This window comes from Callospermophilus lateralis, unplaced genomic scaffold, assembly GCF_048772815.1.
Source record: "Callospermophilus lateralis isolate mCalLat2 unplaced genomic scaffold, mCalLat2.hap1 Scaffold_98, whole genome shotgun sequence".
Taxonomy (NCBI): domain Eukaryota; kingdom Metazoa; phylum Chordata; class Mammalia; order Rodentia; family Sciuridae; genus Callospermophilus; species Callospermophilus lateralis.
Window position 1 is genome coordinate 1,367,828 of NW_027517992.1, and position 26,257 is coordinate 1,394,084.

Consider the following 26,257-nt stretch of genomic DNA (forward strand, 5'->3'; position numbering starts at 1 on the left):
CATTAGAACAGAGTTGTTTACTAACTTACTAGTGGTGCTTTGAGTCCTGACTTTGCCCTCATGCTGAGTGTGCTGTGGGGATGCCTCACTATCCTTGATTCTCAAAGTCACCAGAACAAATAATTGCCAGTCTAGAATAGTTTTCTGATCTTGATAGTAGTATGAAAGATGGTGCTTTTTATTTTTGCTCTTATATATTAAAAATAAAGATTCAACATTTTTATTATATATTTTCACCCATATAGGGATTTTTCTTTAAAATCAGCAGGGAGGGAAGGGAGGATATCTGATGTGTCTTTTCTTTTTTGGCCAGGAATATGGCTGTCCTTCTTGAAAAATACAATTTTTTTTTTAGGAAGAATGTTATGCTTGCATCATATCAAGTAGTTGTTCACTGTGTCTACATGATAAATTTACATAAAAGGTAGTTGGCTTTCTCATCAGCATCCATATGTTAAAGATTTTCTGTCAGAAAATCAGAATGAAGACTAAAATCAAGACTTGGTATTGTCTCTTAATATTACCCATATTATTCTATGCAGTGTCTGAAAACATCTGGTCATATGAACATTTGTAAATCCAGGGCTTCCTTTGACTAAAGGGTCACAATATATTAGAAATTTAATATGTTGAAAGCTGTTCATATCTGGTTAGCTGATAGGTATTCTCAAAATTATTTCACAAATTTAAATAAGATGACCTCTTAACATAAATGTTACTTAAAGTAACAACACAGAACAGCTACTGGGAATGCCCAAACTGTGCTATTTCAATATTGCTTCTGTATATTCTTGGGAAATTCAAGTTTTATTTCAGTATTGCAGAAATCAGAAAAAAAATATGAAACATTTCTAGGGGTTCAAGTGAGTTAACATCATAACCACCAACCATCAGCAGGCTGTGGGGACCCAGCAGGGATCCAGGTTGATCCCACACAATGAATGTGGGGTCATGGATCTCATTAAGCAATAACAGTCTGTGATAAGGTGTTGCTCCCCTCCCTCCCAAAGTCCACTCTAAATGTACTCTCATCTCGTCCACTGAGGTTCATGCTGTTCTCAGGTCATTTTGCTCTTTTCCCCCTCTCTCTGTCTCTGTGTGTACGCTGATTTTATTTGTTACAGAAGAATTGTGCCTCATGCAAATTAAGATACTGATCTCTCAAAAATTGAAAAGAAAAATAGGGATTTAGGTTCAATAAGATGGTTCTTCAAAGTGCATAGTTTCTGAGACCAATGAGACACCCACCATTGGACCTACTCAGATGTCTTTACCTGAAGTAATTAGGGGACAAGATACAAAAGATATGACACCAGTTAACTTGGTAAATAAATCCAGCAGGGCAAAATTTAGCCAAAGGCTGAAACCAAAAATAAAAAATAAAAAAGCAACTAGATCTTGAGTGTATGGAGTAAAGTGTGTATCCCTGTTGTTTTTTAAGTTTTCTTCCTTAAAAATAAACAAAACGAAACAAAAACTAATTTACTAATTTTATATCTACCTATATAAGATATTCAGAAGTGATAGGAAAAAAAATGGTTGTAAAAGTGTACTAGCAATCAAGGCCTACTAAGAATGGATAAAGAAAAAACGTTCCTGGAACTGGGATTGTGGCTCAGTGGTAGAGTGCCTGTCTAGCATGTGTGAGGCTCTGGGTTTGATTCTCAGCAATATATATATATATATATATATATATATATATATATATATATATATATATATATAAATTAAATAAAGGTCCATGGTCAACTTAAAAAATATATTGAAAGAAAAAAATTTCCCAATCACTTGATAGTGAATGAGAACATGTGGAGTGTCCAAGTGTCTTCATTTGGCTTTGTCAGTCTTCATTCTTTGAATCCTTTCCTCATTCAGATTCTCCTAAAACCTTTGTTTCCAATGAAAGCAAATATAGGAAATTAGAACAATGGTATCATGAAATAATCATTAAGATAAAAAAAAGACTCTGAAAATCCAAACTATCTTTTCTTTCATTGTTGGATTTTTCTTCTTCCATAAGAGAGGAGTAATAGTGGCATTGGCAGCCCATGCTCTAGAGGATTTCTCACTTTTCTTTTAATTATTGCACATCTATTGATAAATCACATGCAGATTACACTCTTAGTAGAGAAGTTTAAAGGAGTGACCATGAACATTTTTTGTCAACTGATCTTAAATTTGAGATTGTTCTTTTCATAGTACTGAAAATTAAACATACCTGAATTAAAAAAAAAAAAAGAAAAACTAGGCAAATGATAAAAGCCTTGAAAATCATAGAAAAGTTTCATTTCAGAGGACATTTCTGCCCTATTGTTTATGGAGAGTTTCCCGTAAATTAGTTATTACTTTTGAGCCATCTCATCCCTCTTATATATTTTTTTAAGAAATTTGATATTTTATTTTTTAGAAAATTTGTTTGTTAGGAAATCATTAAGATATATTTGTAATATTAAATAGTTAAAACATAAGACCTTGATCTGAAAATAATATTATGAAATGACTTATTTAGAAACATATGTAACATAAATTTACGTTAAAACATAATTCATTTATTTAACTGTGCATATGTTTAAACCAATATTCTTGAGCAGCATATTCTTATTTTAGCTGAGAGAACCTTTATAAAAAATAAAATATATTTAAAATTTCAATTTTTATACTGTTAAATGTATCAAAAATTTCTTATTTCTTTTCATCTTCCAACAGAAAAAACAAACTGAATTTTATTCAGAAAACTAAATTTTAATTTACATTTTAGAACATTTGTCTATTTTAATTGAGGCAAAAAATATAATAGTATAAATATAAACTTGTGTGCTAGCTTTGTCTTTATGCTTCTGTATTTGTTTCATTAATAACCTATCAGTTAAATGAGAGCAGGTATAATAACATTAAATAATGATGTATTTTTAAGAAGTAACATACAATTATAGCTGCATAGTATTAAATGGATATTAAGTGTAATATAATTTTTGACATTTTAAATTTTTGTGTTGCTGAAGATGGAACCCAGGGCCTTAGGCATTATAGGAAAGCACTCTACTGAGCTACATCCCCAGCCCTTTAAAACTTTTTATTGAGAATTTTTAATGTCATCATTATGACCACCATTACTCTATTCTAGAATTTGACTTAGCATAATGTAATATGATCCACCATATGTGGATGAGGTGTAGGGAGAGGAGAGACTGATTCTAGTGAGCAATATCATATTCCAAGTGGCAAAAAAGAAAAAAAATTAAGTACATGATGTGTTTTATACCTTAATGACATAAAAGCTTTAATGGAATGTGGTTGCCCTGAAGACAGAGTTAGATTAATATCTGGGCCTCAGATTCTGCTACATTCTGGTACAGTAACTGCAGAAAATCACTTAATTTCTCAAAACTGAGTTTTCATATCTGTAAAATGTAACATGATGACAATTATCACATAGGGTTGTTTTAAAACTGAATAAGATAATGAGAGTGCTTCACAAATTCTACAGCACTTTACAGAATTATCACTTCATCATTTCACAATGGTAATAATCAGTCAGTTCACTTTTATAATTTTTATAATTATATAATTTTGAGATCTTTGATTTTTTGTTTAGTTATTAATTTCTTAATTTCTATGTTTGGCAGAAAGCTCAGCTTAATCACAATTTATTATTTCAAAAATATTTATCACATGTATGCAAAATAAAATTGAAATTCCAAAAGCAATGTGAGTGATGCAATAATGAAAATCAAAGTTCGTTTTTTAGGATGGAATAAAAAAAAAAAATACCAGCACTGCACAGTACAACCTGTGTGGGTGACAACAGGGTTCCAGAGGTAGAGAATGGAGACACAAGTCACCCCGCACCTCATTTCTCATGGTGTCCTGTGCCCAAAGGAAATGGTGATGAAGCACTGGGGAGATCCAGTTCAGGTCATTGGTGAGTCTAAACGTTTTTTAAGACAGAGGGTAAGTGATATTTTTTCCACTTTAGCTGTAGGTGACCAGATCAGTATGTAATCTCAAAGGACATGTATCCTAATATACCACTGTTTAAAATACATTTAATGAAAAAAATCATGTTAATAAATGAAATATAAAAGTGAATATGGAGTATAAATCATGGCTAGACAATAGAATATTTTTAAATTTAAGATCCTGAAGAAATTTTTAAAATATATAGAATTTGGGCCTTTATCGAAAAATGAACATATTTAGTATTAATAAACTATCTCCTAGAATCTGAAAGTCTTTACCAATGCTATCATTTTGACTAATTTTTTGAACCACATATTTACAGTTAATGATTTGTCTTTTACACTTGATAACTACCAAATATTCCATCATATGTAGAAAATTATTTAGAAATGTATTATTTTATTCTTTACTCATCTTATTAAAACCTACATTTTCAAACTATACAGCCCTATAAGAGTTAACAAAGAAAAGTATAATCTCAGCTATAACTAGTTCTCTTTAATGGAATTTGTCAAAGAAAATGACACATCTTTATTATTGTTGAATCCAGAGTAGATTATCCATTCAATTTTATTAACTAAAGAAAAATCAGAAGTCAAATCCATATAGCCCCTAACAGGTCTTCTATCCCAAACCCTTTAATGGTTTCCAGTTAACTTTAGGGAAAAAACAAAACAAAACAAAACAAAAAACAGAAACTTTCTTGGCAAGGTACTTGGGATCATGATGATGGTTCACCTCCAGTCAGGTGGAGTCAAGCCCTTTCCTGCCATTGAAAATCAGCCTACAAAGCCTTTCTTATAGCATTTCCCCAAAATTATTATAGTTGTTGCCCAGTGTTAATATCTTTTCTTTTATATTTTGTGTTCCTTGAGGATATGGAATCTATATTTATTTCTATCTCTAATGTGCACGGTCTGAAACATCCTTTGACTTTGAAGAACCCTAATGGAACCAATGATCTTGGTTGTTCTTAAAAAAAAATGCCTGATAAAGAGCTTCTTGTGGGGGTAGGCCCTAACTCTGATGCTCTCCAGATGTTTAAGTAATAAAGACATAAATTGGTCATTGCTTGCTTTTTAAAAGACTGGTTGAGAATGAAGCTGCAAAAATGAGAAAATGTGTGACCATTATTTCCTGGGATGAGACACAAGTAGAAAAACTCTGGTGAGCTGAAAAGACAGATTTTCAATACATTGCAGCCTATTACAATTTCTAATGCAAATATAGAACTAATCAGTTAAATACAAAGAAAATGCCTCAAAAGATCTTTATGACTCTATTATATCATGCTCGTCTCTGCCCCATACAGGTACCCACAAGACTTAATCCAATATTTATGAAATATCTGGCTTTAAAGAAACTATTTGGAGTATTGGTTTCTGGCCGGACTCTGCTAAATCAAAGTGTGCCAGTTTCCTTCTTGCCAAACAGCACAATAAAGCCCTCAGCAAAAGGAATAAAGACTACTGAGAAATAACTGATGAGGCTTTTAATGTCAATAAATGTCATTTTGTGCATCAGTGTTGTGAAAATTTTCTTTTCACAAATTGAAGAAGGATTTTATAAACTCCTCTGTGAAAGGATGGGAATTTAGAGTTGGCATTAGTGGACCCTGTAATAAAAGAAATTCTCCTTCAAGTTCTCCTTGAAGTGAAGAATGACACTGGAACTTTTGGTTTGGTAATATGTGGATTATGGATATCTTTCCTTTGTACCACTAAATTGTGTGTTGTCTTCTTTCTCTCTTTGCAAATATCCTATTGGGAGAAAAAGAAAGTGGAAAAAAATTGAGAAATTGCTTTTTAGATTCATTAGACATTGCATGATTAAAGATTTGGAAGGTGCTGTGAAAATACATTTAGTTTTCTGACAATCTTGTAAATGAAGCTCAACAAGTATGCACCAGAGTACGGATCAAACACTTGTGAGGAAGCTTTTACACAGCTGACAGGTCCTCGAATGAATCCTGGATTGGCACAATATTTAATTTGGGTGTTCCTTATATATAGCAGGTAAAAATCAGCCAATAGCATGAGGTCAGAGATGCCATTTATTTAGCATATTGTCTTTATTACAGCTTGCAATATATTCTACCTTAAAATATGGTGCTATTCAGTGTATGCTTATTTGTAAAAAAATCATTGTGCCATCTCTTAAAGGATTAGAATGTTAAGTGCTATTTATGAAAGAAGAAAACATTTTATTAATTGTTTGGCTAAGACTTCTCTTTTTTTTTTTTGAACTGTAAAATTTGTACATAACAAATTATTCTAGTTAGTCTCATAGACTGCCAAGAGCAAACACATTAAACTCAAAATATCATTTCACATATTTAAAGAACACAAAGGTTAGGATTAGGCTTCTTTATTGAGGGAAGAGTAATTCTAAGGAGTCCCAGAATGAAGCAAGGTTTATAACTGATGGTTATAAAGAATGGTAAATAGTAACTTCTATGTTTAAGGGACAGTTTGTAAATTTGTGTCTATACATTGACTTAACAGTTTGGTCTTGTAGATCCCCAGGGACTAATGCTAATATGTAATAAGAAAACACATTTATGCAAATAATTTGCCTAATTTGTTTTCAATAATTTAGTCAACGTTCATAATTTGCATGTTTTTTTCATCTAGAGGAAAATTAAGATACATAAAACATAGGTAATCTGTTAGCAAAATCCTTCACTAAAGATATGGTGTTTAAAGTGACAAGTTAACAAGCCCTCAACTCTTTACAGATCTTATGGTCAGCAAGAGATAGCAAGAAAATTCTTCTTACCAGAATTAAACTTCTGATACAAAGAGCCAACTCCATATCAGAGAACCATGTATTTTATTTTACGATTAGAAAGAAAAAAAGTCTAAATATTTACACAGTTCTGCTCATCAGACATAAGCCCAGAAACTCAAGGCATGAGCAACACAGTCATTACTCTTAGTATTTTTTTTCTTTCATATTAATTAAAGGTAAAAGTTTTAGTTTTTAAAAAACAAACATTTTGGTTACTGTTAATATTTTTATTTTGTTATGGTTATCAGTTTTTTATTATACCTGATTAAACACATGAAATAAATTTAGGGAAAGACTTCTTTTCCATATATGTAAAATACTTCATTCTCTTCTATGTATCTTCCATGATCCAATTTTGTGATATGAGCTTAATAATAAAATATTTGTATTCTAAACTTTCTTATCAGTAGCCAATTTGTGACCTCACATTTCCTTTAAGTAATTAAAAGGATGTAATAAATATGATTAATTGAATACTTTCAAAATATATCAGCAGTTTCACTTTCTCTACAGAGAAGAAAATAGGAGTCTAGCCCTGATATTTGGCTTCATAGTACGGTACTAGAGGTACTAGATCTTAAGTGAATTTGTCTGGTGAAAGTTCAAGTTTAACACAAATGCAATACTGAACAAAAAAATCTTCAAACTTTTCTTTTGACATCATTTTAAGGTATTTGAAGGGAAGATGGAAGGGATTTTTAATTGGAGCTTAACATGGCTCATTATATTTTGACTGTAAGCCCATGTAAGGCTACTGATGTCACAAACTGCTTTAGACATTAAAATGCATTTTTGCACACTTTATATCATTATTAGCAACAAAAAAATTTGCCTCTTACTTTAAAGAGAACCTAGACCCACACAGTCTAACATCAAATGTCAGAGAACCACAGAGACTATAACTCAGATCTTCTAAACTTCAATCCCTTTCTTTCTCAACCATAATCAAAGTGTAGCTTCCCAGAGCAACTACATTAATATTTAATAAAATATTGTCTTATGACAGTGAAGTACTATCAGAGTTTTGTTTTATAACAAATATCTCAGAACTCAAAGTACATTGTGTAAACGTTTTCTTTCAGTACTAGGTAAGACCCCATGGGAGGCTGAAAACATGTTCCAGTAATGGTTTATGTGCACAGAACATTTTTGTAATTCTTATTTTGGAATTGCCTTTAGAGCCTATGGCATTTTCTTTTCAACTCACCATTTTTAAATCTTGGTTTGTAAAGTATAATGAAATTATTTTCAATAATTAGAAATAATATAAAGGTAAAATATGGGAGTGGAGAAAATGTTTAGACTTGGTATTTTTATTTTGACTTTCAAATTTTGAACCTAACTTTAAGTGAATGGTGTTATCCGAAGGCAATTTTAGGAGAAATATTTTTATGTAGTCTTAATCACATCAATATGACATTCAGGGCTAGGCTCCTATCTCTTTCTGGGTAGAAAGAGTAAAGCTGCTGATGTAAGTATTTTTAAAAGTATTAAATTAATCATATTGATTATAGGCTTCTAATTACTTTAATGGAAATATCAGTTCACAGATTGGCTACTGAAAAGAAACATTAAGGTATGTCTACCTTAAATGACAACTTTGTTTGGATTCTTAAGGACTTGAAAAGTCATCTAGAATCTCATTTTATCAGGCTATATCTATATAACATGTTTTATATCTGAATATATATAACATATGCAGAATATGTATAACATATGCTTTATATCAAAATATGTGTAACATATACATAGAGATAGACACATCAACACATCTTTTATTCCATTTTTATGAAGTGTGAGTGTGGCCAACTTCAATCCAAATCATTCAGCTCTCCTATATAATTTAGATATTACCTAAACTCTTCCCAAAGGAATAACCTGTCACTGAGTGATTGTGAAGTAGTATGTGAGAATATCCAGCTGCCAACCTATGATGCTGGGGATATCCAGCCTGGCTATGGGCCAGATCACCAGAGCAATAGCCACTGTTTGAGAATGAATCAGGCTACAGTTGATCCTTTATTACTTCAGCTACAAATTCTGCTGTACATTAGCACACTTATCCCTACTTCTCTCCCCAAATTCAAAAGCTATATGCTCTCCAAAAAAACAACTTGGGAGAGTTCAATTATTATAAAAACAATTTTAAAATGATTGTGCCTCTGGAATTTATTTTTATTGGTAATTTTCTTCTTCTTTCCTCTCTTCCTTTTTTTCTCTGCTGTGAGCTGTCTCTCTTCCTCTCTCCCTTCCCTTTTGATCACTGCTCCTATCAAAGCAAAAGGAAGGCAGAGATATGTTGAGGGGGTGGAGAGATGTGTGTACTAAGTTCTTACTCATATGAGGAAGGCTAAATTTTAAATAGCTTAAAAACAATGAAAATAAATTTCAAACTATCAATTTAATTGTATTATCATTTTGAAGAACTATTAAAGCAGTTTGTTTATTATCATCAGGGTTTCTTCTCTGGTTTGGAAGGTGAAAGGTTAATCACTCATTTACTGAGATACGCAGCTTTCTTTCATTTTTCACTTACAATTACCTTCACTTGTTTTAAAATACAACCCAAACTCCAAAATGCATTGTAGTCATTCATTATTTTTGTCAATTAAAGTTTCTAAATCATAGATTTTAAGATAAAACACAAATAAGCATTAATTGATTTCAACCATTGAATGCCCACTTCCCAAAGAAATAAATGAGGCAGATTTACTTTTGAAAATCTGCTTTCCGTGGCAGCTGGAGCATTGGGGCTCAGCAGATGTTAGTTTCTAAAAGCTGGTATTCACTTCAGAAACTGACTCTGGATGTCGGTGTTGCCTCTCCCCAAGGAATAAAATGTTGACAAAGTGGTATCAATGCTAATGGTTTTTTGACTGAAGTAATGGTAACTTCCTACAGCATTTGTGTTCTCTAAGCACTTCAGTGTGATGCAATGGTCCCCCTGATAGATCATGAAGAAGTCATTCATTTATAAATAACAACCTTGTACTTCCTTGGAGGTTTTCATACATAGATCCATTTTTAGATGGATATAATACAAAATTTTGTATACCTAAATTGTCTAAAAATACAATGTTATTAACGAGGAAAAATAAGGTTCACAATTGTAGAAAAACCCAATTATAAACACTATGGCAACATGGCACTTATTTGAATTGCTTAAGAAATTACAAATCAACAAATTGTTTTACATATAGACTGTGCATTAATTCATTCCTGCATTAGTCTCCATTATAGTCATCATCTCCTTAACACTTAGGTTACTATCCCAGGAGTGGTGTTATAAAGAGGTTGTTTCCATAGAAACTTTTCAATACATGGCCCATTTCTTACTATGGGAAACCTAAACGGTATGGATAAATCAGAATTTGATTCAATAACAGAAGAAATTCTGATGAGTAGTATATTATTCTTCTATCTGATATAATCCACATGAACAACTAATTCTTTTGAAAATTGAAGAAAATGGATTTTTGGTTTCCTTTGAAATTTATGGCAGAGAGCTAAAGCTCAGAGAAGAATTTGGTCTGGCAAACACTTTTTGCCAACAGAGATGCAGTGTTAGACAATCTGTGACCATCAGTTTGATTTGAGTTCATTAATGTTTTAAATACATGGTCATTTTAACATACAATTGGATAAATAAACTTGCTATTGGAATATAAGAAAGATAATTTATCTTTAAACTATCGATAAACTTTATCAAATTTCTGCTTGAAATTTAAGCAGAAAATATTTCACCCTCCAACTTTTGTCAATGGTGTAATAATATTATCTGCTTAGAAGGTTACATACAGGATTTTGAAATAAAATGTGGAACTGCATTGCTACATGATCATCATTTTAAACTACAATTTCAGTGTTTCCTCTTTATAGGTAAAGCCTACTGGAATGGTAGCCATCAAAAGGAGAATATAGATTAAAATATCTCAATAAAATCAAACTGTGTTTAGTTTGGTTTTATTTATGCATTACTGTAAAACAAGAAACTTTCCCAATATTATACATATGGCTTATGAAAGAAGGTAAGGCCATGTGTATGATTTGTGGTAGATATTAAATTCTGTTTTTCTCCTTTTTATTCTGTATGAAAAAAGGTTTTAAGTAGAAATGTCCTAATTTACTGCCTGAGATCTAGTTGCCTATTTATTTAAGTATCCATCCATAATGGCAAGAGTTAACATTATATGTGAAGAGGAGAAAAGTTTGTTCTAATTAAAGAACAACTATCTGAATAAACAAAAATGGATTCCAATTTTAAAGTTATGTCTGAAAAATTTTTGTAGTGCTCTTCTACACACATTTTTGCGCTGAGTTCTCATTTAACTATGGTTCAGTCCATTGAGATGGTTCACAATAAAAGGAGGCACCAAGTCAATTAAGGTTGACTTAACTTTAAGATTGCCTTATAATTTCTTTCAAAATGTTGTGCAGCTGTTTATTCCGGCTTTACTGTTCTGAACATTCACAATGTAAACAGCAACTTTATTTATTTTACTAAATATGTTCCTGCTAAATACAATCAGTTCAGATTTTTTTTTCAAATGTAGAACTCAGGTTTTGCTTTGTATTTAGTTTTGCAATAGGATCCTAAAATTAAAAATTAATTCATTATGCACTTGAGTATTATTATGATGATAGTAAGACATGTTCTCTAAGTTGAAGTTAACTTTCAAAATCCTCAAATTAGATAGTTTCCTATAATGTATATTTCTAAATAATTCCTAAACTATGGTAGAATCTTAGTCATTCAAATATTCTTTTAAGATTGCATCAATACATTTTGAACTGTTGTAAACATTTTCTTAAATATTCGCAAATGCAAATGTTTCATTAAAAAGCATAAAAAAAGATTTAAGAATTGTTTTTGTCTAAATGTATGTGGCACTTATGATGATGTCCTAAAAAGCGTTGAAAACCTTTATATAAAGCATGTTTTCAGTATCTGATCTCAAGTAAATGTCCTTCTTCTTATTTTGGCAAGTTGGCGTTAGTGTGATGAGGAGGATGGATGCACACAGACAGCGGAATAGGCTGTTTTAAGGGGTCAGTGAAAGACAGTGAGATTTTTCTCTAGCTTATTCTTGCTCTTCACATACATTAAAAAGTAAGAGAATTTAGACAAGAAATAATATTAGGCTTTGATGCTTTATTTTCAGAGGTGACTTGTAAGAAGAAAAGTGACACTATGTGATTTATTCTTATGACAAAATTGTACAGGGAACAAGAAGTACAAAAACTCAATCTGTTGGACGAAGGCTAGGGTGGTGGAGCGCTGGGCGGTCAGCCTCCCTGACTGGCTGGTTTGGGCGTCTGGGCGGCGAAGGTAGGACTGCCTATCCCAGGCGGCACGTTGCCCCTCTCCAGCTAACTGCATTATAACATGTCCCCCAGAACCCGGAGACCGTGAGCCGGGCTTGCTTAGTGAAGATGCGGCCCCCCAGCGTTTAGGCCACTTGCGTCTCAGCCCGCTTCTCTGTCGCTGGAGAACGCCCGGGTTGAGCAGCTGGGAGAAGCAGGCCAGAGCCTTTTAGGGCCTTGAGCCCGGGGACCCAAGGAGGATGAGCTGGCTCTTTTCCCTAACCAAGAGCGCCTCCTCCTCCGCGACTGGTTCTCCTGGTGGCCTCACCAGTCTCCAACAGCAGAAGCAGCGCTTGATCGAGTCCCTCCGGAACTCACACTCCAGTATAGCTGAAATACAGAAAGATGTGGAATACAGATTGCCATTCACTGTAAACAATCTGACTATTAACATTAATATATTACTTCCTCCACAATTTCCTCAGGAAAAACCAGTGATCAGTGTTTATCCACCAATAAGACATCACTTAATGGATAAACAAGGAGTGTATGTTACTTCTCCATTAGTAAGCAATTTTACAATGCATTCAGATCTTGGGAAAATTATTCAAAGTCTGTTGGATGAGTTCTGGAAGAATCCCCCAGTTTTAGCTCCTGCATCGACAGCATTTCCATACCTGTACAGTAATCCAGGAGGTATGCCTCCTTATGCTTCTCAGGGCTTTCCATTTCTTCCTCCAAATCCTCCACAAGACGCTAACAGGAATATCACTTCTTTGTCTGTTGCTGACGCTGTTTCTTCTTCAACAACAAGTTATACCACAGCCAAGCCTGCTGCTCCTTCATTTGGTGTCCTTTCAAGTCTGCCATTACCTGTTCCCACAACGGACACTTCAGCTCCGATAAGTCAGAATGGTTTTGGTTATAAGATGCCAGATGTTCCTGATACATTTCCAGAACTCTCAGAATTAAGTTTATCACAACTCACAGATATTAATGAACAAGAGGAAGTATTACTAGAACAGTTTCTGACTTTGCCTCAATTGAAACAAATTATTGCAGACAAGGATGACTTAGTAAACAGTATCGAGGAATTAGCAAGAAAAAATCTCCTTTTGGAACCTAGCTTGGAAGCCAAAAGGCAGATTGTTTTAGATAAGTATGAATTACTTACACAAATAAAATCTACTTTTGAAAAGAAGATGCAAAGGCAGCATGAACTTAGTGAGAGCTGTAGTGCAAGTGCCCTGCAGGCAAGATTGAAAGTAGCTGCATACGATGCTGAAGAAGAATCTGATAATATCGCTGAAGATTTCTTGGAGGGAAAAACTGAAATAGGCGATTTTCTCAGTAGCTTCATGGAAAAGAGAACAATTTGCCACTGTTAGAAGAGCCAAGGAAGAGAAACTTCAACAGGTGATAGCAATGCACAGCCAATTTCATGCTCCACTATAGATTTTCCCGAAAACATGAACTGCCAAGAGAAAAATGAGACATAAAACTTAAGCACATTGTTTTATATTTATGATTTGCAAATTGGCATTTCATCATGGGGGCTAAATTCACAGATATACTATATAGATTGTATACAGAACTGAGACTGATTTTGTATAGATCAAAATACTTGCTATGATCTTTGCTTTGAGAAAATTTTCTGCACTGTTTGCACTAAAAATGTTTATTTATTGTTGATAAACTATCATATATTTAAGTTCTGCTGCTATTCCTCTTATTATTGATTAAATGCCTATGCATGTAATTTCACCTACTTTTCAGTACTTTTTAAAACTAATTTAAATTTGTCGTTTTAATTCAAAGCTGCCTCAGTTCTTTATCAAGAGTGGTGTGGTTTTTAGATTATTTTCCTCTCAACCTTTTTTCAAGAAATTTTCAACTGTGGAAAGTCACCTTTTTTTTTCTTTCTGGATGATAAAACTTTTCAAGGGCAATTCGTTTTTAAATATTCATAGTGTCAGGAAACACCAGACCTGCCAATGTGCCATCTCAAGTAAGTAACTTTTACCTACAATAAATCAAAAAAGAGTAAACCAGCTCTTCATATATTGTTTTATTTTTAAAACTAAAGATACATTTAAGTTGCAAGACAGTTAAATAAATACTTTACTTAAGAAAATGACTGGTTTCATTTAAACCAGTCCAAAACAAACTTTCAGGCTAATTCTTAAAAAATAAGTATCTGATGGGTTTGTGGTTAGATGGTTATGCTTTCCAAATTCCTAATGTTAAAAACAATCTTTTTGTTAATAAAAATAATCTAGACACAAAAAAATCAATGAATTTTTTTCATTTTTATGTGAATTTAATTTTCTTGAGAAAAGTTTTATAGAAACTAGTAAAAGTACTATTTAGTTTTTAAGCAATCCAAATTTTTAATGAATTTCCTCTTTATTTGTACTGTGTTCAGTAATTTGCTTCTATGCCATGTCACCAAATGAACATATTTCATAAGTAGCCCTAAATGATTCTAAAGGGAGAAAATTTTGAACTTAACTGAGGCTCAATAAACTAGTATCTAAATCACGAAAAAAAAAACTCAATCTGTTATTGTTACATTATTTACATCTCTACATGTTGTGTTCTTTATTCTAAATGCAGGATTTGAGCTTCAAAATTGGAATATAGAACCTTCATAAAGATTTACGGAATCATCTTCAAACAAGTAACTTCTTTATTTAATGGTACTTATAAGGTTCAAAAACATACTTTCCCTTCTTTTGTAGCATATTTTCTCAGTAGATAGCTCTGTGTGTACTGACATTAAATCATCCTGCTGTCCTTCAAAATACATAATAGATTCCTTAAGTTTTGAAAAGTGGAGATCTACTTAGCAGTACATTTAGTGCCTTTAAAATTGAAAAGACCTAGATATGAATTTAAGTATTTTCCAAAACTCATAAAATACCTTTAAATTTTAAGTGCTAATCAAAATAATATGTGAGATTAAACTGCTGCTGCTTTTTTTTTGCTCATGTGAACTGTTGTCAAATTAAATGCAATGCTTTTTTTATAAACACAAATTAGCACACTTGCCTTTCTAATGTTTGAAATGATTCAAAAGCATTTGAATCATCTTTGACCTACTTCATTATAAGGGAGGAAAGAATTTTAAAAGAAAATTAAGTTGGAATTAATTATATTTTAACATACATGTTTGAAAGTTTTCTTATGAAAAAAAGTACTTTTTAATGTTATGAATAAGGGATTATCCTTTCCCTCAAAGTATTTGCGTTCTTATAGAAGAGTTTCAAGCATTAAAAATTCTGGCTTTGTACTAGGCAAAATACATACAGAAGTATTTCTGGGAAAACAGATTTTTTTTCACCATGTTAAATTGCAGCAAATTTTTGAGTAGGAAAGTCTTATAGACTGTATAAGCATATATGCAAAAGTCTATTAGCATAGAGGTGATAATTTTAATTTTAAGTAGATTAATATTCATGTAGTTTCATACCCAGAAATGACACTGAATTCTGTGTCCAGGGCTCCCACCCCAAACCCATCAGAATATAAATTTTGTGGACCGTATATTAGAATAAATACATTTACCATAAAGGCAAATGACTATAAGCTCAATTAATATCACCATGAAATTTGTACAAAAGGATCTTTGTAGAGCATAGATCATTTGGGGTGGTCATGTGACTAAGAGGACTGTCTCCTTTGCTTGCTTCCTGGATTAGTTTGACTCTACTCAGGACATTCTACTTCCTTTATGTCTTCCTATAAACTTTTTTGTCTCCTCCTACTCTAATATATAAAAAGATTAGCTTCTTAGTAAATGCTCTCAAATCTAGTCCTAGTAAACCAAGAAGTTTAGTTTCTTTGTTTATTCCATTGATATCCCAGTAAATTGGCAAGTTCTTCTTTAATAATCTCTGCATTGAGTGACAATGTCCCTGCTTCTGATGTAGGAGAACGTGGCTAGAGGTGCATAAAACAGCACTGTACAATTCTGTGAGCTTCTCCAAAAGAGGAAATGAGTGTAACACAAGCTTTATTTATTGGGATTTAAGTTATAAGTTCTGGAACAGAAAAGGCAGTTAAATAGACTGACACCTGATACTTACACTTGGATTCCAAGTTAATGTCACCTTGTTTTCACAATTGCTGATATATAGGACTGTTAACCAGGAATTGAATGGACTAAAAACTAATTTCATATTGGAGTCTGACTGATCTTGACATAATAACATATTTTTGTTTCTTGGTGTTGGCTTTTACCAGAGATACTACACGCAGCAATTTAGCAACTAACCTCTGAGTTTTCTAATCTACTTTGGGATCAGGTCATACAAGGTTGAATATATAGCACTGGTTATATTAAATATTAAATGTTACCATTAGCTTATCTCTGTTCTAATTAAAAAAATATATTTTGAAAAAAGACATGTTCTGACTTCAAAAAGGGCAAATTTAGAGAAAAAACTTAGCCACCGGAGTGCACTTCAATGCCTGAAGATAGTAATTAATTCAGACCTGTAACACAGCTGAGAATTCCCAGAATATTTAGGTCATTGGTTACATCTGACTCTTTTTGTTTGGTCACCTTAGTTGTTGTGTACTTCTCAAATATAATGAAACAAAAAATTTAATTAAAGGATACACACATGTATTCCTGTATAAGCTAAGTGGTTGTTTATGAAAGTATACTATCTATTTTAAATACTTAATGAATATTAGGGAACTGTAAACTATGGAGTCTATTGAAGTACTTACTCCCTTGGAAACCATTTACCCTACAGTAATGGCATATAGCAGGTTCTTACTATGAGGTGCTAAAGAGTATGCTGCAATACAATATGCATTTGGCAACATATACTCTTGTGTATTGGTTCACATTTAGCTAAAAACATACACATATCCCACTGTGGATACATTTTAAAATATAGGGGTCCATCTGCTGACTTTGAAAAAGGCTTTTTTATATGTGCATATTGCATCTACTTTTTTTCTATTCTCTTTGAATTTGAAATAGAAAACGATGTTTTCAATTTTAGTCAATATTTGTAGTTTGAAATTAACACATTACTTACCTAATCATAGTACATAAAGTCTGACAAATTTTTAAAATTCATTTAAATGCTACAAATATTCCCTGCACTTTAGCAGTTTTGGTCTATACTAGTTGAAAGAAACATGGCATCCAAAACAATTCTGATTTATTTTTCTTCCAGAAATATTTCTTCTGTTATCAATTATCCATTTGCTTGTTGATGGCAAAATATTAGTACTATAAGGAAACTTAGATATTAAAAAGATATTAGATAGTAAAAGCATTCTATGAGAATACCTATAAAATATTACTTATTAGATAATGGAATCTATTGTGAAACAAAACACATTCAGTTTTGTTTAATAACTAAATTGAAATTGTCTACATTTAAAAATAAAGAGGATGAAATGCAGAGAAGTGACTTAATTATTTTCTAGAACACAGATTAGTGTCACAATCATGACAGAAACTTGTGTCTTTTAAATCTTTGTATAGTTTCATCTTAATTTAACTTAATAATAGTAATTTAACTTAGAAATAATTTTAGTTTGCACATTGTTTAAAAATACTGCAGTGGAGCATAAGCATGTTTAATAAACATCTTCAATCTACTTTCTATTCCCATTGGACAGACACTTTTAAAAAATTATCCCACAGTCTTTGTCATTTAAGTACAAAATTATAATAAGTACCCTTCATTATGCCACGCTTCAATTGTAGCACTTTACAACTGTGCAAAGTCATTCAGAATGCTTGATCTTAAATATCTATGACCATTTTAAACTTCAGTTTACATTTGTGGTTCCCACATAAAACTGGCCTAATGTCAACTAAAACCTGAAGTCACAAAGAAACACAATTCCTATAGCCAAAAACTATTGAAAAATATTTAAATCATTATCCAAGTGCTATAGCTTGAATGTTTTTGCCCCTACCCCAAATTCATACATTGAAACCTAGCCTAAATGAAACCATATTAGAAAGTGGTGTCCTTTAGAAGGTGATAAGAAAGAATGTTCATATAAAAGAGATCCTATCTAGCCTTTTCCATAATATTAGGTTACAGTGAGAAATGTCATCTCTGAACCAGAAGATGACCCTCACCAGGCACAGAATCTCCTGGAACCTTGATTTTGAGCTTCTCTACCTTGAGTTGCATTGCATTCACCATATTTTTCTGCAAATCACTTTCAGATTCATCTTACTATATAAAGATAATGTCATTTGTTGGATCTAACACTGTTCTGTAACTCTTTCTCTCTTTCTTTTTTTCCTAACCTCCCCAAACTCTGTTTACCTTTAATCCAGTTGGTAGAGAGCACTATTCTTTTCCACCCACCCCATGGCTGCCAACACACATGCATATGAACCTAACTTTCTGGATATTTGATTTGCTCCTTTGGTTGTCACCTTCCTTCTCCTCCCCTTTCTTGCCTTTCTACTTGTAGTTCACACAGTCAGTGGATAGGTGATATGGACAGACAAAAGAGAAAAAAAATTAAACTGTATTTTCACATTTATTCCCTTTGACTTTTTCAAGAGAGTTTTCTGCTCTTAAAACAGGAATGATCTATACTAATTATCCATTTTTTGTTTCCAGTGTGTTATATCAAAGTGGGCTGAAGGACAATTTTTGTGATAGCCTGTAGAAGACATTATTTCCTACATTTTCAAGTCAGTAAAAGTAATCCTGCCCTCAGGGAACATTATAAACAGCTTACTAGGGATTATGGAGAGAAAGAGAGTAAAATTGACCTTGTTCTTATGAAACTCAAGGTCTACTAGGAAATTATGCAGATATGTAATGTAATTTGCCATCACATGAATTTTAATTACTATAGGAAATATGTAGACATGGTGAAAAAATGAAAAGGGCATTCAAAGCAATTCTAACATGAGGTGATAAAAAATAAGTTGTTTCTAAGAAAGTACATTTTGGATGACTGGAGATACTAAGAAAAGGAAAGCACAGATTTATAGATGGAAAAGCATGCATTGGAAATGTATGTCCTTTGCTCTCTTGTGATTTTGTTGTTAGAGGAGGTAGTATACTTCAAATTGATCCTATACTTAGCTTTTACCCCCCCCCCCAAAAAAAAAAAACTGTACCAGAAGACTCCTAGAGCTGAAAAATTAATTCAGCAAAATATCAGGAATTAAATCAACATACATAAAACAGTCACTTTCCTATATTTCAATGAATCTATTGAAAAAGAAATCAGTAAAACCATCCCAGTCATAATGACCTAAAAAAAAATTAAACAAAATGCTTGGGAGTAAATCTAACCAAGGGGGTGAAACACTTCTACAATGAAAACTATGGAACACCGAAGTAAGAAATTTAAGAATATATTAGAAGATGGAAAGACTTCCCATGTTCTTGAGTAGGTAGAATTGATATTCACAAAATGATCATATGACCAAAAGCAATATACAGATTAATGCAATTCCCATCAAAATTCCAATGAATTCTCCACAGAACTAGGAAAAACAGTCTTAAAATTTATTTGGAAGAATAATAAAATTAGAAGAGCTGAAGCAATCCCGTGAAAGAAGAGCAATGCAGGAGGGAACACAATACCTCATCTCAAACTATATTACAGAGCTATCGTAATAAGAACAGCATGATATTGACATCAAAATAGACATAAAGACTAATGGAATAGATTAAAAGACACAGAGACAAACCCACATACTTGCAACAATCTTATCCTTGACAAAAGGTGCCAAAAATATGTATTGGAGAAAAGATATCCTTTTATTTATTTTTTGTTTACAAATGGTGGGAGGAAAGTTGAATATCCATAAGTAGAAGAATGAAAGTAGAGCTCCTATCACTTACCGTCTTACCGTGCACAACTCTTAAATGGATCAAAGACTTAGGCCAGAAAATTTGCAAGGGCTAGGAGTAAATGTAGGATTTGTGCTCCCACCATATTGGCCAGGGCAATATATATATATATTTAAATTTATTAATTTTTCCTCCCAATTGATAAATCCGTAAAAGAACTAATCACTTCTCAAAAGAACTCAAAAGAAGGAATACCAATGACCAACGAAGATATAAAAGTGTTCAAAATTATTTTCAATCAGGAAAATATGAATCAAACCTACATTAAGATTTCATCTCTCTCTCTAGTCAGCGAGGCAATGATGATTTAATTAATAAGTGATATTTTATTTACAATATTAAATGCTGATGAGGATATCAGGAAAAAGGTGAACTCATACATTTTGGTGGGACTGCAAATTAGTACAGCCCCTTTGAAAACAGTTTGAATATTCTTCAAATTCTAGGATTGGCTCCTCTATATGACCCAGCAATCTCACTCCTCAGTGTTTATCTAAAAGATCTAAAATTGGCATATAATTGTGAAACAACCACATCAATGTTATAGCAGTGCAATTCACAATAGCCAAATGATGGGACCAGCCCAGGTGCCCATCAACAGATGAATGGAAAAAGAAAATGTGATACATATACACAATAGAGTTTTATTCAGCTGTAAGGAGAAATGAAGTTGTGGCATTTTCTGGTAAAGGGAAGAAACTGGAGAACATCATGCTAGGATTAATAAGACAGACTCAGAAAGTTAAAGGTAGAATATTTCATTTTTGGAAACTAGACTAAAATAAGAAAAGATAAACAAGGGGAAAAGTTCATAAAATAGAAGAGAGATCAGTGGACTAGAGGAAGTAGATTGATAGGGAGGGAGGAGGAACAGGTAAAGAGAGAAATGGTAGAATGAAATTGGCTACACTATCCTATGTACATGTAAAAATGTACCACAGTGAATTTCACCTTTATGTATATCTATAAAGCACTACTTTAAAAAATACTATAAACAAATAGAAGGAAGACCAATAGATTAGAGGAAAGGGAATAGGGAATAGGATTTTATATATAATTTTCCCCCAACACCGAACTGTTGTTTATAAACTTTTAAAGCCTATGTGAGATATAAAATCCCCCTCAACACACATATACACATACAGAAATAAAAGAAAGAAAGAAAAAGAGAAAGAAAGAAAAGTACTACCTAAATTTCTCCCAAATTTATATTTGATTCTAGTATACACCTGAAGTGGCACTGGGAATTAAACCCAGGGACTCATACATGCCAGACATATTTTACCACTGTGTTATACCCCCATCCCTGCTTCTTTTTGACTCTGTGTAATTATCGTTCCTTCTCTGATCCTAAGTTCAGTGGATTTTTTATTATTGAATTTGTTTCCACCAGATTATATTTTAAAAGTAATTATTAAAATTTTTTTTTCTAAAAAACTTATGGGACTTAAAAAAATTGAGAATAGTTTCTGAAGAAGCATTATGAAGTACTCATATGAGTAAATAGCTAGTATATGCATTTTATATTATAATGCCAAAATGTCAAAAAAAATCCCAAAACTAAGAACTAGCACAAATCAGCAACTTTTTCATTATTCCAGGCTTAGTTACCAGGCAGAGAATATTTATTTTTAAATAATTACTATAAATATTTAAGTGACAATGAATAACCTAAATGCATTCTCACAAACTAAGGAATTCAAATATTAGCTGTATGAAACAGAAAATCTTATTTGCAATGCCCCAAAGCAAAGGAGTTAACTGAACTATTCTCTAAATCACACGCCTATAAAAAAAATCATTGCGAAGATGATATTGGGCACAATTATGATCAACATTCTTTCTATTCAGTTGCTCTGCCATTCTCACTATATTGGATTTTATCCTCTGACTTTTCACTTCTTGGAAGTAAGATGGTCATCATAGCTATGGGTATCATTACCACTTAAAGGAGAAAAGGAGGAAGAAGTGATACCAGAAGGAAACTCCTTAGTATATTTCTCACCTTTTATCATTGAAGAAAATCTTTCTAAAATCTTTTCAACAGTCTTCTGCTAACCTTTTATTGGTATAAATTAAGTCAAATACTTACCCTTAACTGCAAGAGAAGCTGAAAAGAGAATTTTTGGAAAGGGAAATTATAATAGTCATGGGTTTTAGACCAATTAAAATGCAACCTTTGGGGTGGGACATATTGTCTTCCTGAACAAAAACTATTCTATCTGGAAGAGAAAAAAATGTCTATGATAGGTAAAGATTGCATGTTATAGAAGCAGTAAATTGGTTAATGAAATGTGTCTTTCACACAGTAATAGAAATCTAGCCCATGTTCTTATAGTTAAAAATGCAGAAGAGGATCTTGAATCCATATCATTAGACTCTTTAATGCTCTTTCTATATGTCTAAGAGATTTTGAGGAAAACACCATCATTTTCAGAAGACTTAGCTATATTTTAAGATACAAAATTCTTCTCTTAATTTCTAAAGTAAAAGGGGAAAACAACAACCATATTGTTTACTATATCATAATATCAAGGGAGAAAAACTGAATCCAAGTTTATCACCAAGAGCACCTAATACATCAAATAGTGGCAGGGTTTTCTAACTTCATAAGGTTCTTTAAACACTCCAGCTCTAAAATATAAATACTTTCAACAAAGCTTAAAATGTGAGCCTGCCTCCAAAAATAGAAGTGTTAGGTAAATATGAAATGACATTTATACTTCATTTTTAAAAAGAACACCCTTCTTATTCAGTTATTTGCTTAAAGAGCAGGTAATTACAGAAAATACTACTGGTAACTAAGGCAGATTTTATCTACTCAACAGTTAATCAAAAAATAAAACATAACCAATGAGAGAAATTTTCAATGCAATCCCTAAAGAATTTTTGGCCTTATATATAAATTTAATGTAATATGTCTTTTCTTTAAGGAAGAACTGTTGGAATAAAATTGAAATCATTTTTAAATTTAAAAAGTGTTCATCACATTTCACATTTACCCTATCTTGATATTTCTTGAGCTTCTAATATTAGTTCATTTTGCACATAAATGAACTGTAGTTAAATCCTAGAAACTATACATCCACTTAAAGTTCTTAAGTTTTTATATGATGAAATTCCCCTAGAGGCTAAGAATAAGTTAGAAACAAGAATACCAAGTAGATAGTACTTTGTATTGCTAGTTCATTTTTCATTAAGTCAACTTGCACATTCTGCTTTCACAGTTCCATATGATTCATATAAATAATTCACATTCTTGATTCAAAATGTGAAAATAATTGGTGAGAGATTATTTTGGATATTTTTTGTTTCCAATCTTGAATATATCTCCTATAAAATGCAGTCTTGAATATTTTTAAAAATATCACATTCTCATTATCCTCCCTATGTGTAATTATTCTCATTTCTGTGTGATTTTCAATTGGTATGTTAGCCAGGTAGATGGGAGAGAGTGGAGGGTGGGTTGAGGTAGAAAAGACTTTGTTTCTGGACATACTTATAAGCCTCAGTTTTCTCACCTGTAAAATGGTAATTAATGCAAATTTCTAAATTACAAGGTTGGTATGAGGATTTGACATAACATAGGTAAAGTGAATATAAGTGATCCTCAAAACAATTTGAAATTTAACTGATATAATTTTCATAGTGAGAAAACTGAGTCTTATAACTATATGCAAAAATTGTGTGTATAAGTAATAATTTGGGGGGGCTGGGAATGTGACTCAGAATAGAATGTTTGATATATGGAAGGCTCTGTTTCAAACCTCAATGGTGCAAAAATGAATGAATAAATAAATGATAAAATAGTATTATAGTAACTTTTAAAGACATTCAGAAATCAGATTTTCAACTTTTCCTTGTTTCCGGCAAGGCTTAGCTTTTTTGTTAAGTAATCCACAAAATGATGCTCTAAAAGCTTATAATATAATATGAAAAGAGAAATTGTTAACATTTACATATTTTCTCATTACTTAGTTAGAAAATACATCTGTCAATTTCGTTTGTTTGTTTGTTTGTTTGTTTTGTGATAGTAACTCACAAATAAAGATTTTGGATATAACATGAAGCCAGTTATATGATATGTAATCCAAACCATGTCTGTTAGAGATATGAGGGGGAAAAGACCAAATCATAACAGGGTGTGGAAGTATAAAACTCTCAGAAGGTTTTTATTATGTATGTAATGTTTATTTGATTAATACTTGACCTTTTAGAAAAATATTCCTGAACATATCATGAGTTTTTGAGCAGGCTTAAACTTTGCTCTTTCCAGTTTGCTGGTTAAATTTGTTTCTTTTTTTTGTATCAATATATCATACTCCTGAGAGATTTTTAGCTTTTAACTGTCTATAGGGGTATAATTTAACTCTTATTATTACATTTAAGATGCATGATAATCTACCTTCAACTTACTGTTTCTTCCTTCTCTCAGACTATACTGGTCAACAACACCATGACTTTTGTAGATGGACCCCTCCTATCCTCCAAAGAATTTGGCCTGAACTTTTTTTTCCCCTTTGGCTCACACTTTTAATATAAAAATTCAGTTATATACAAAACTGTGAAAGTGTGACAATAACAACATATGAAATCCTGTGACTAAAAGTCCCCTTGAGTGCACTACAGGGCACAGGCACCTGCCCAAATAGATTCTGCAGTGGAAACATAAACTAATGTAAACCAGGGCTACTGGGAAGCACCAACATGTGTGTTCTCCAATCACAGACTAATAGCTACTCCAAACTTTCAGTAACAAAATGTACAGCATCTTTCCAGGAGCAGCAAGGCAGACTTAACTCAAGATGGACCGGCATGAATAAACCCAACAAAAAAAAGTACTGCATACTTAAATTTAGGATAGTCATTTATGAGGATCCTCTCAATTCCAATATAAAGAAGAAATCCTCTGGCTCTACCACAGCGTCTTTTTTTCTCTAGCTGGTGTTGTTCTTGTTTATAGAGGCCTTGGTCATCAACAGCATTATTATCTCTTATTATCTTTGATCAAAAATTTGATATGTCCATTTTGCTTTTTGTGAATCTTCAAGATTTGCTGAACTTGGTGAGGGGACTTTTCTTCTATTCCCCAAACAACAATTTCTCCCACTCATATGGGAGCTTCAACTCAGATTTGATAGAAGGAGATCTCCTCTATGAAATGCAGGTTCCATGTTGCCACTGCCTCTTGTTCATCCAACACATAATGTCCAAGAAGTCTGTAGAGACAACTTGGCAGGACGGCTAGTGGAACACCCGCAGCAGGGAAGTGCTAGATGACCTTCTGGGGAACCGCTGGCGTGCTGGTGGTGCTCACCTGGCCTGAACTTTTTGTGTTTATATTTCTAAAGCATGGGATGTCCTTTTTATTCATAATTATTACACAAAAATCATTTTCCATAAAGACTTTTCCAGTCTGTCTTAAGTCTTAAGATCTTCTGCTTCTTAGCAGTTGCAAGATATTTCGGATCTATGCATTTCATTCTATCTTATGTCTTATTATAATTGTGTCTGTCTTCTGCTTGAGTGCGTAAATGTCTTGAAGAAGGCCATATTATATAAATTTCTGAATGATCCACATTATCTATCAAAGAGTATTGTACATTCTCAAGAAGTAATTACAGGAAAAAAAAAACCTTAATTAATATCGATTGTGTTTGTAATGCTATATTTTGCCGACTCTCTTTTTCACTTGAAAGAATGTAAGCTCCATGAATTTTATATACTTGGATCTGTTGTTGACAGACTTGGATCTGTTGTCTTCACTAAGTATATTCCCAGTGTTTGAAAAAAGTATTTGCAACACAAAATCATACTATTTACTGCCTATAATAATGCACCTGTATTTATAAGTTAAATAATTACTGAATAAAATCAGGACTATTTTAAAATTAATTTGCCATTTAATAATGTTAATAAAGTATTATTTTAGACAGACAGCTTTGACCATCTATAACTAGCTTTAAGGAAAGAGTGTCTTGATTTGAAAGAATATCATGATGACTGATAACTGAACTGTTGTTCAATCATTTCATTTAACCAGATAGAGTTTCCACACACATTTATGAATTTTATTCACCAACACAATCATCCTATTTGCTCATGTACTATTCAAAATGCAAAATTTATCCCTAATTAGACAATATAAAACCAACAAATAATGTATGCCAATTAAATGTATTTAGGAAGATTTTTTAGCGCTGATTTCTGAGATAAACAGATAATTGTGTTCTTTTTTCTATGTGTGTGCACACGTGTGTGTGTGTGTGTGTGTGTGTGTGTGTGATAGAGAGAGAAAGAGAGAGAGAGAAAGAGAGAGACAAAGAGACAGAGAGACA

General features: G+C 32.4%; 2 pseudogenes; one reads left to right on the forward strand and one right to left on the reverse strand.

The window, feature by feature from the left end:
- The first annotated feature begins 12,012 nt into the window (after nucleotides 1-12,012).
- Nucleotides 12,013-13,688, forward strand: LOC143386184 (vacuolar protein sorting-associated protein 37A pseudogene; annotated as a pseudogene).
- A 10,967-nt stretch (nucleotides 13,689-24,655) lies between these two features.
- On the reverse strand, nucleotides 24,656-25,093 carry LOC143386182 (signal peptidase complex catalytic subunit SEC11A pseudogene; annotated as a pseudogene).
- Nucleotides 25,094-26,257: the final 1,164 nt, after the last annotated feature.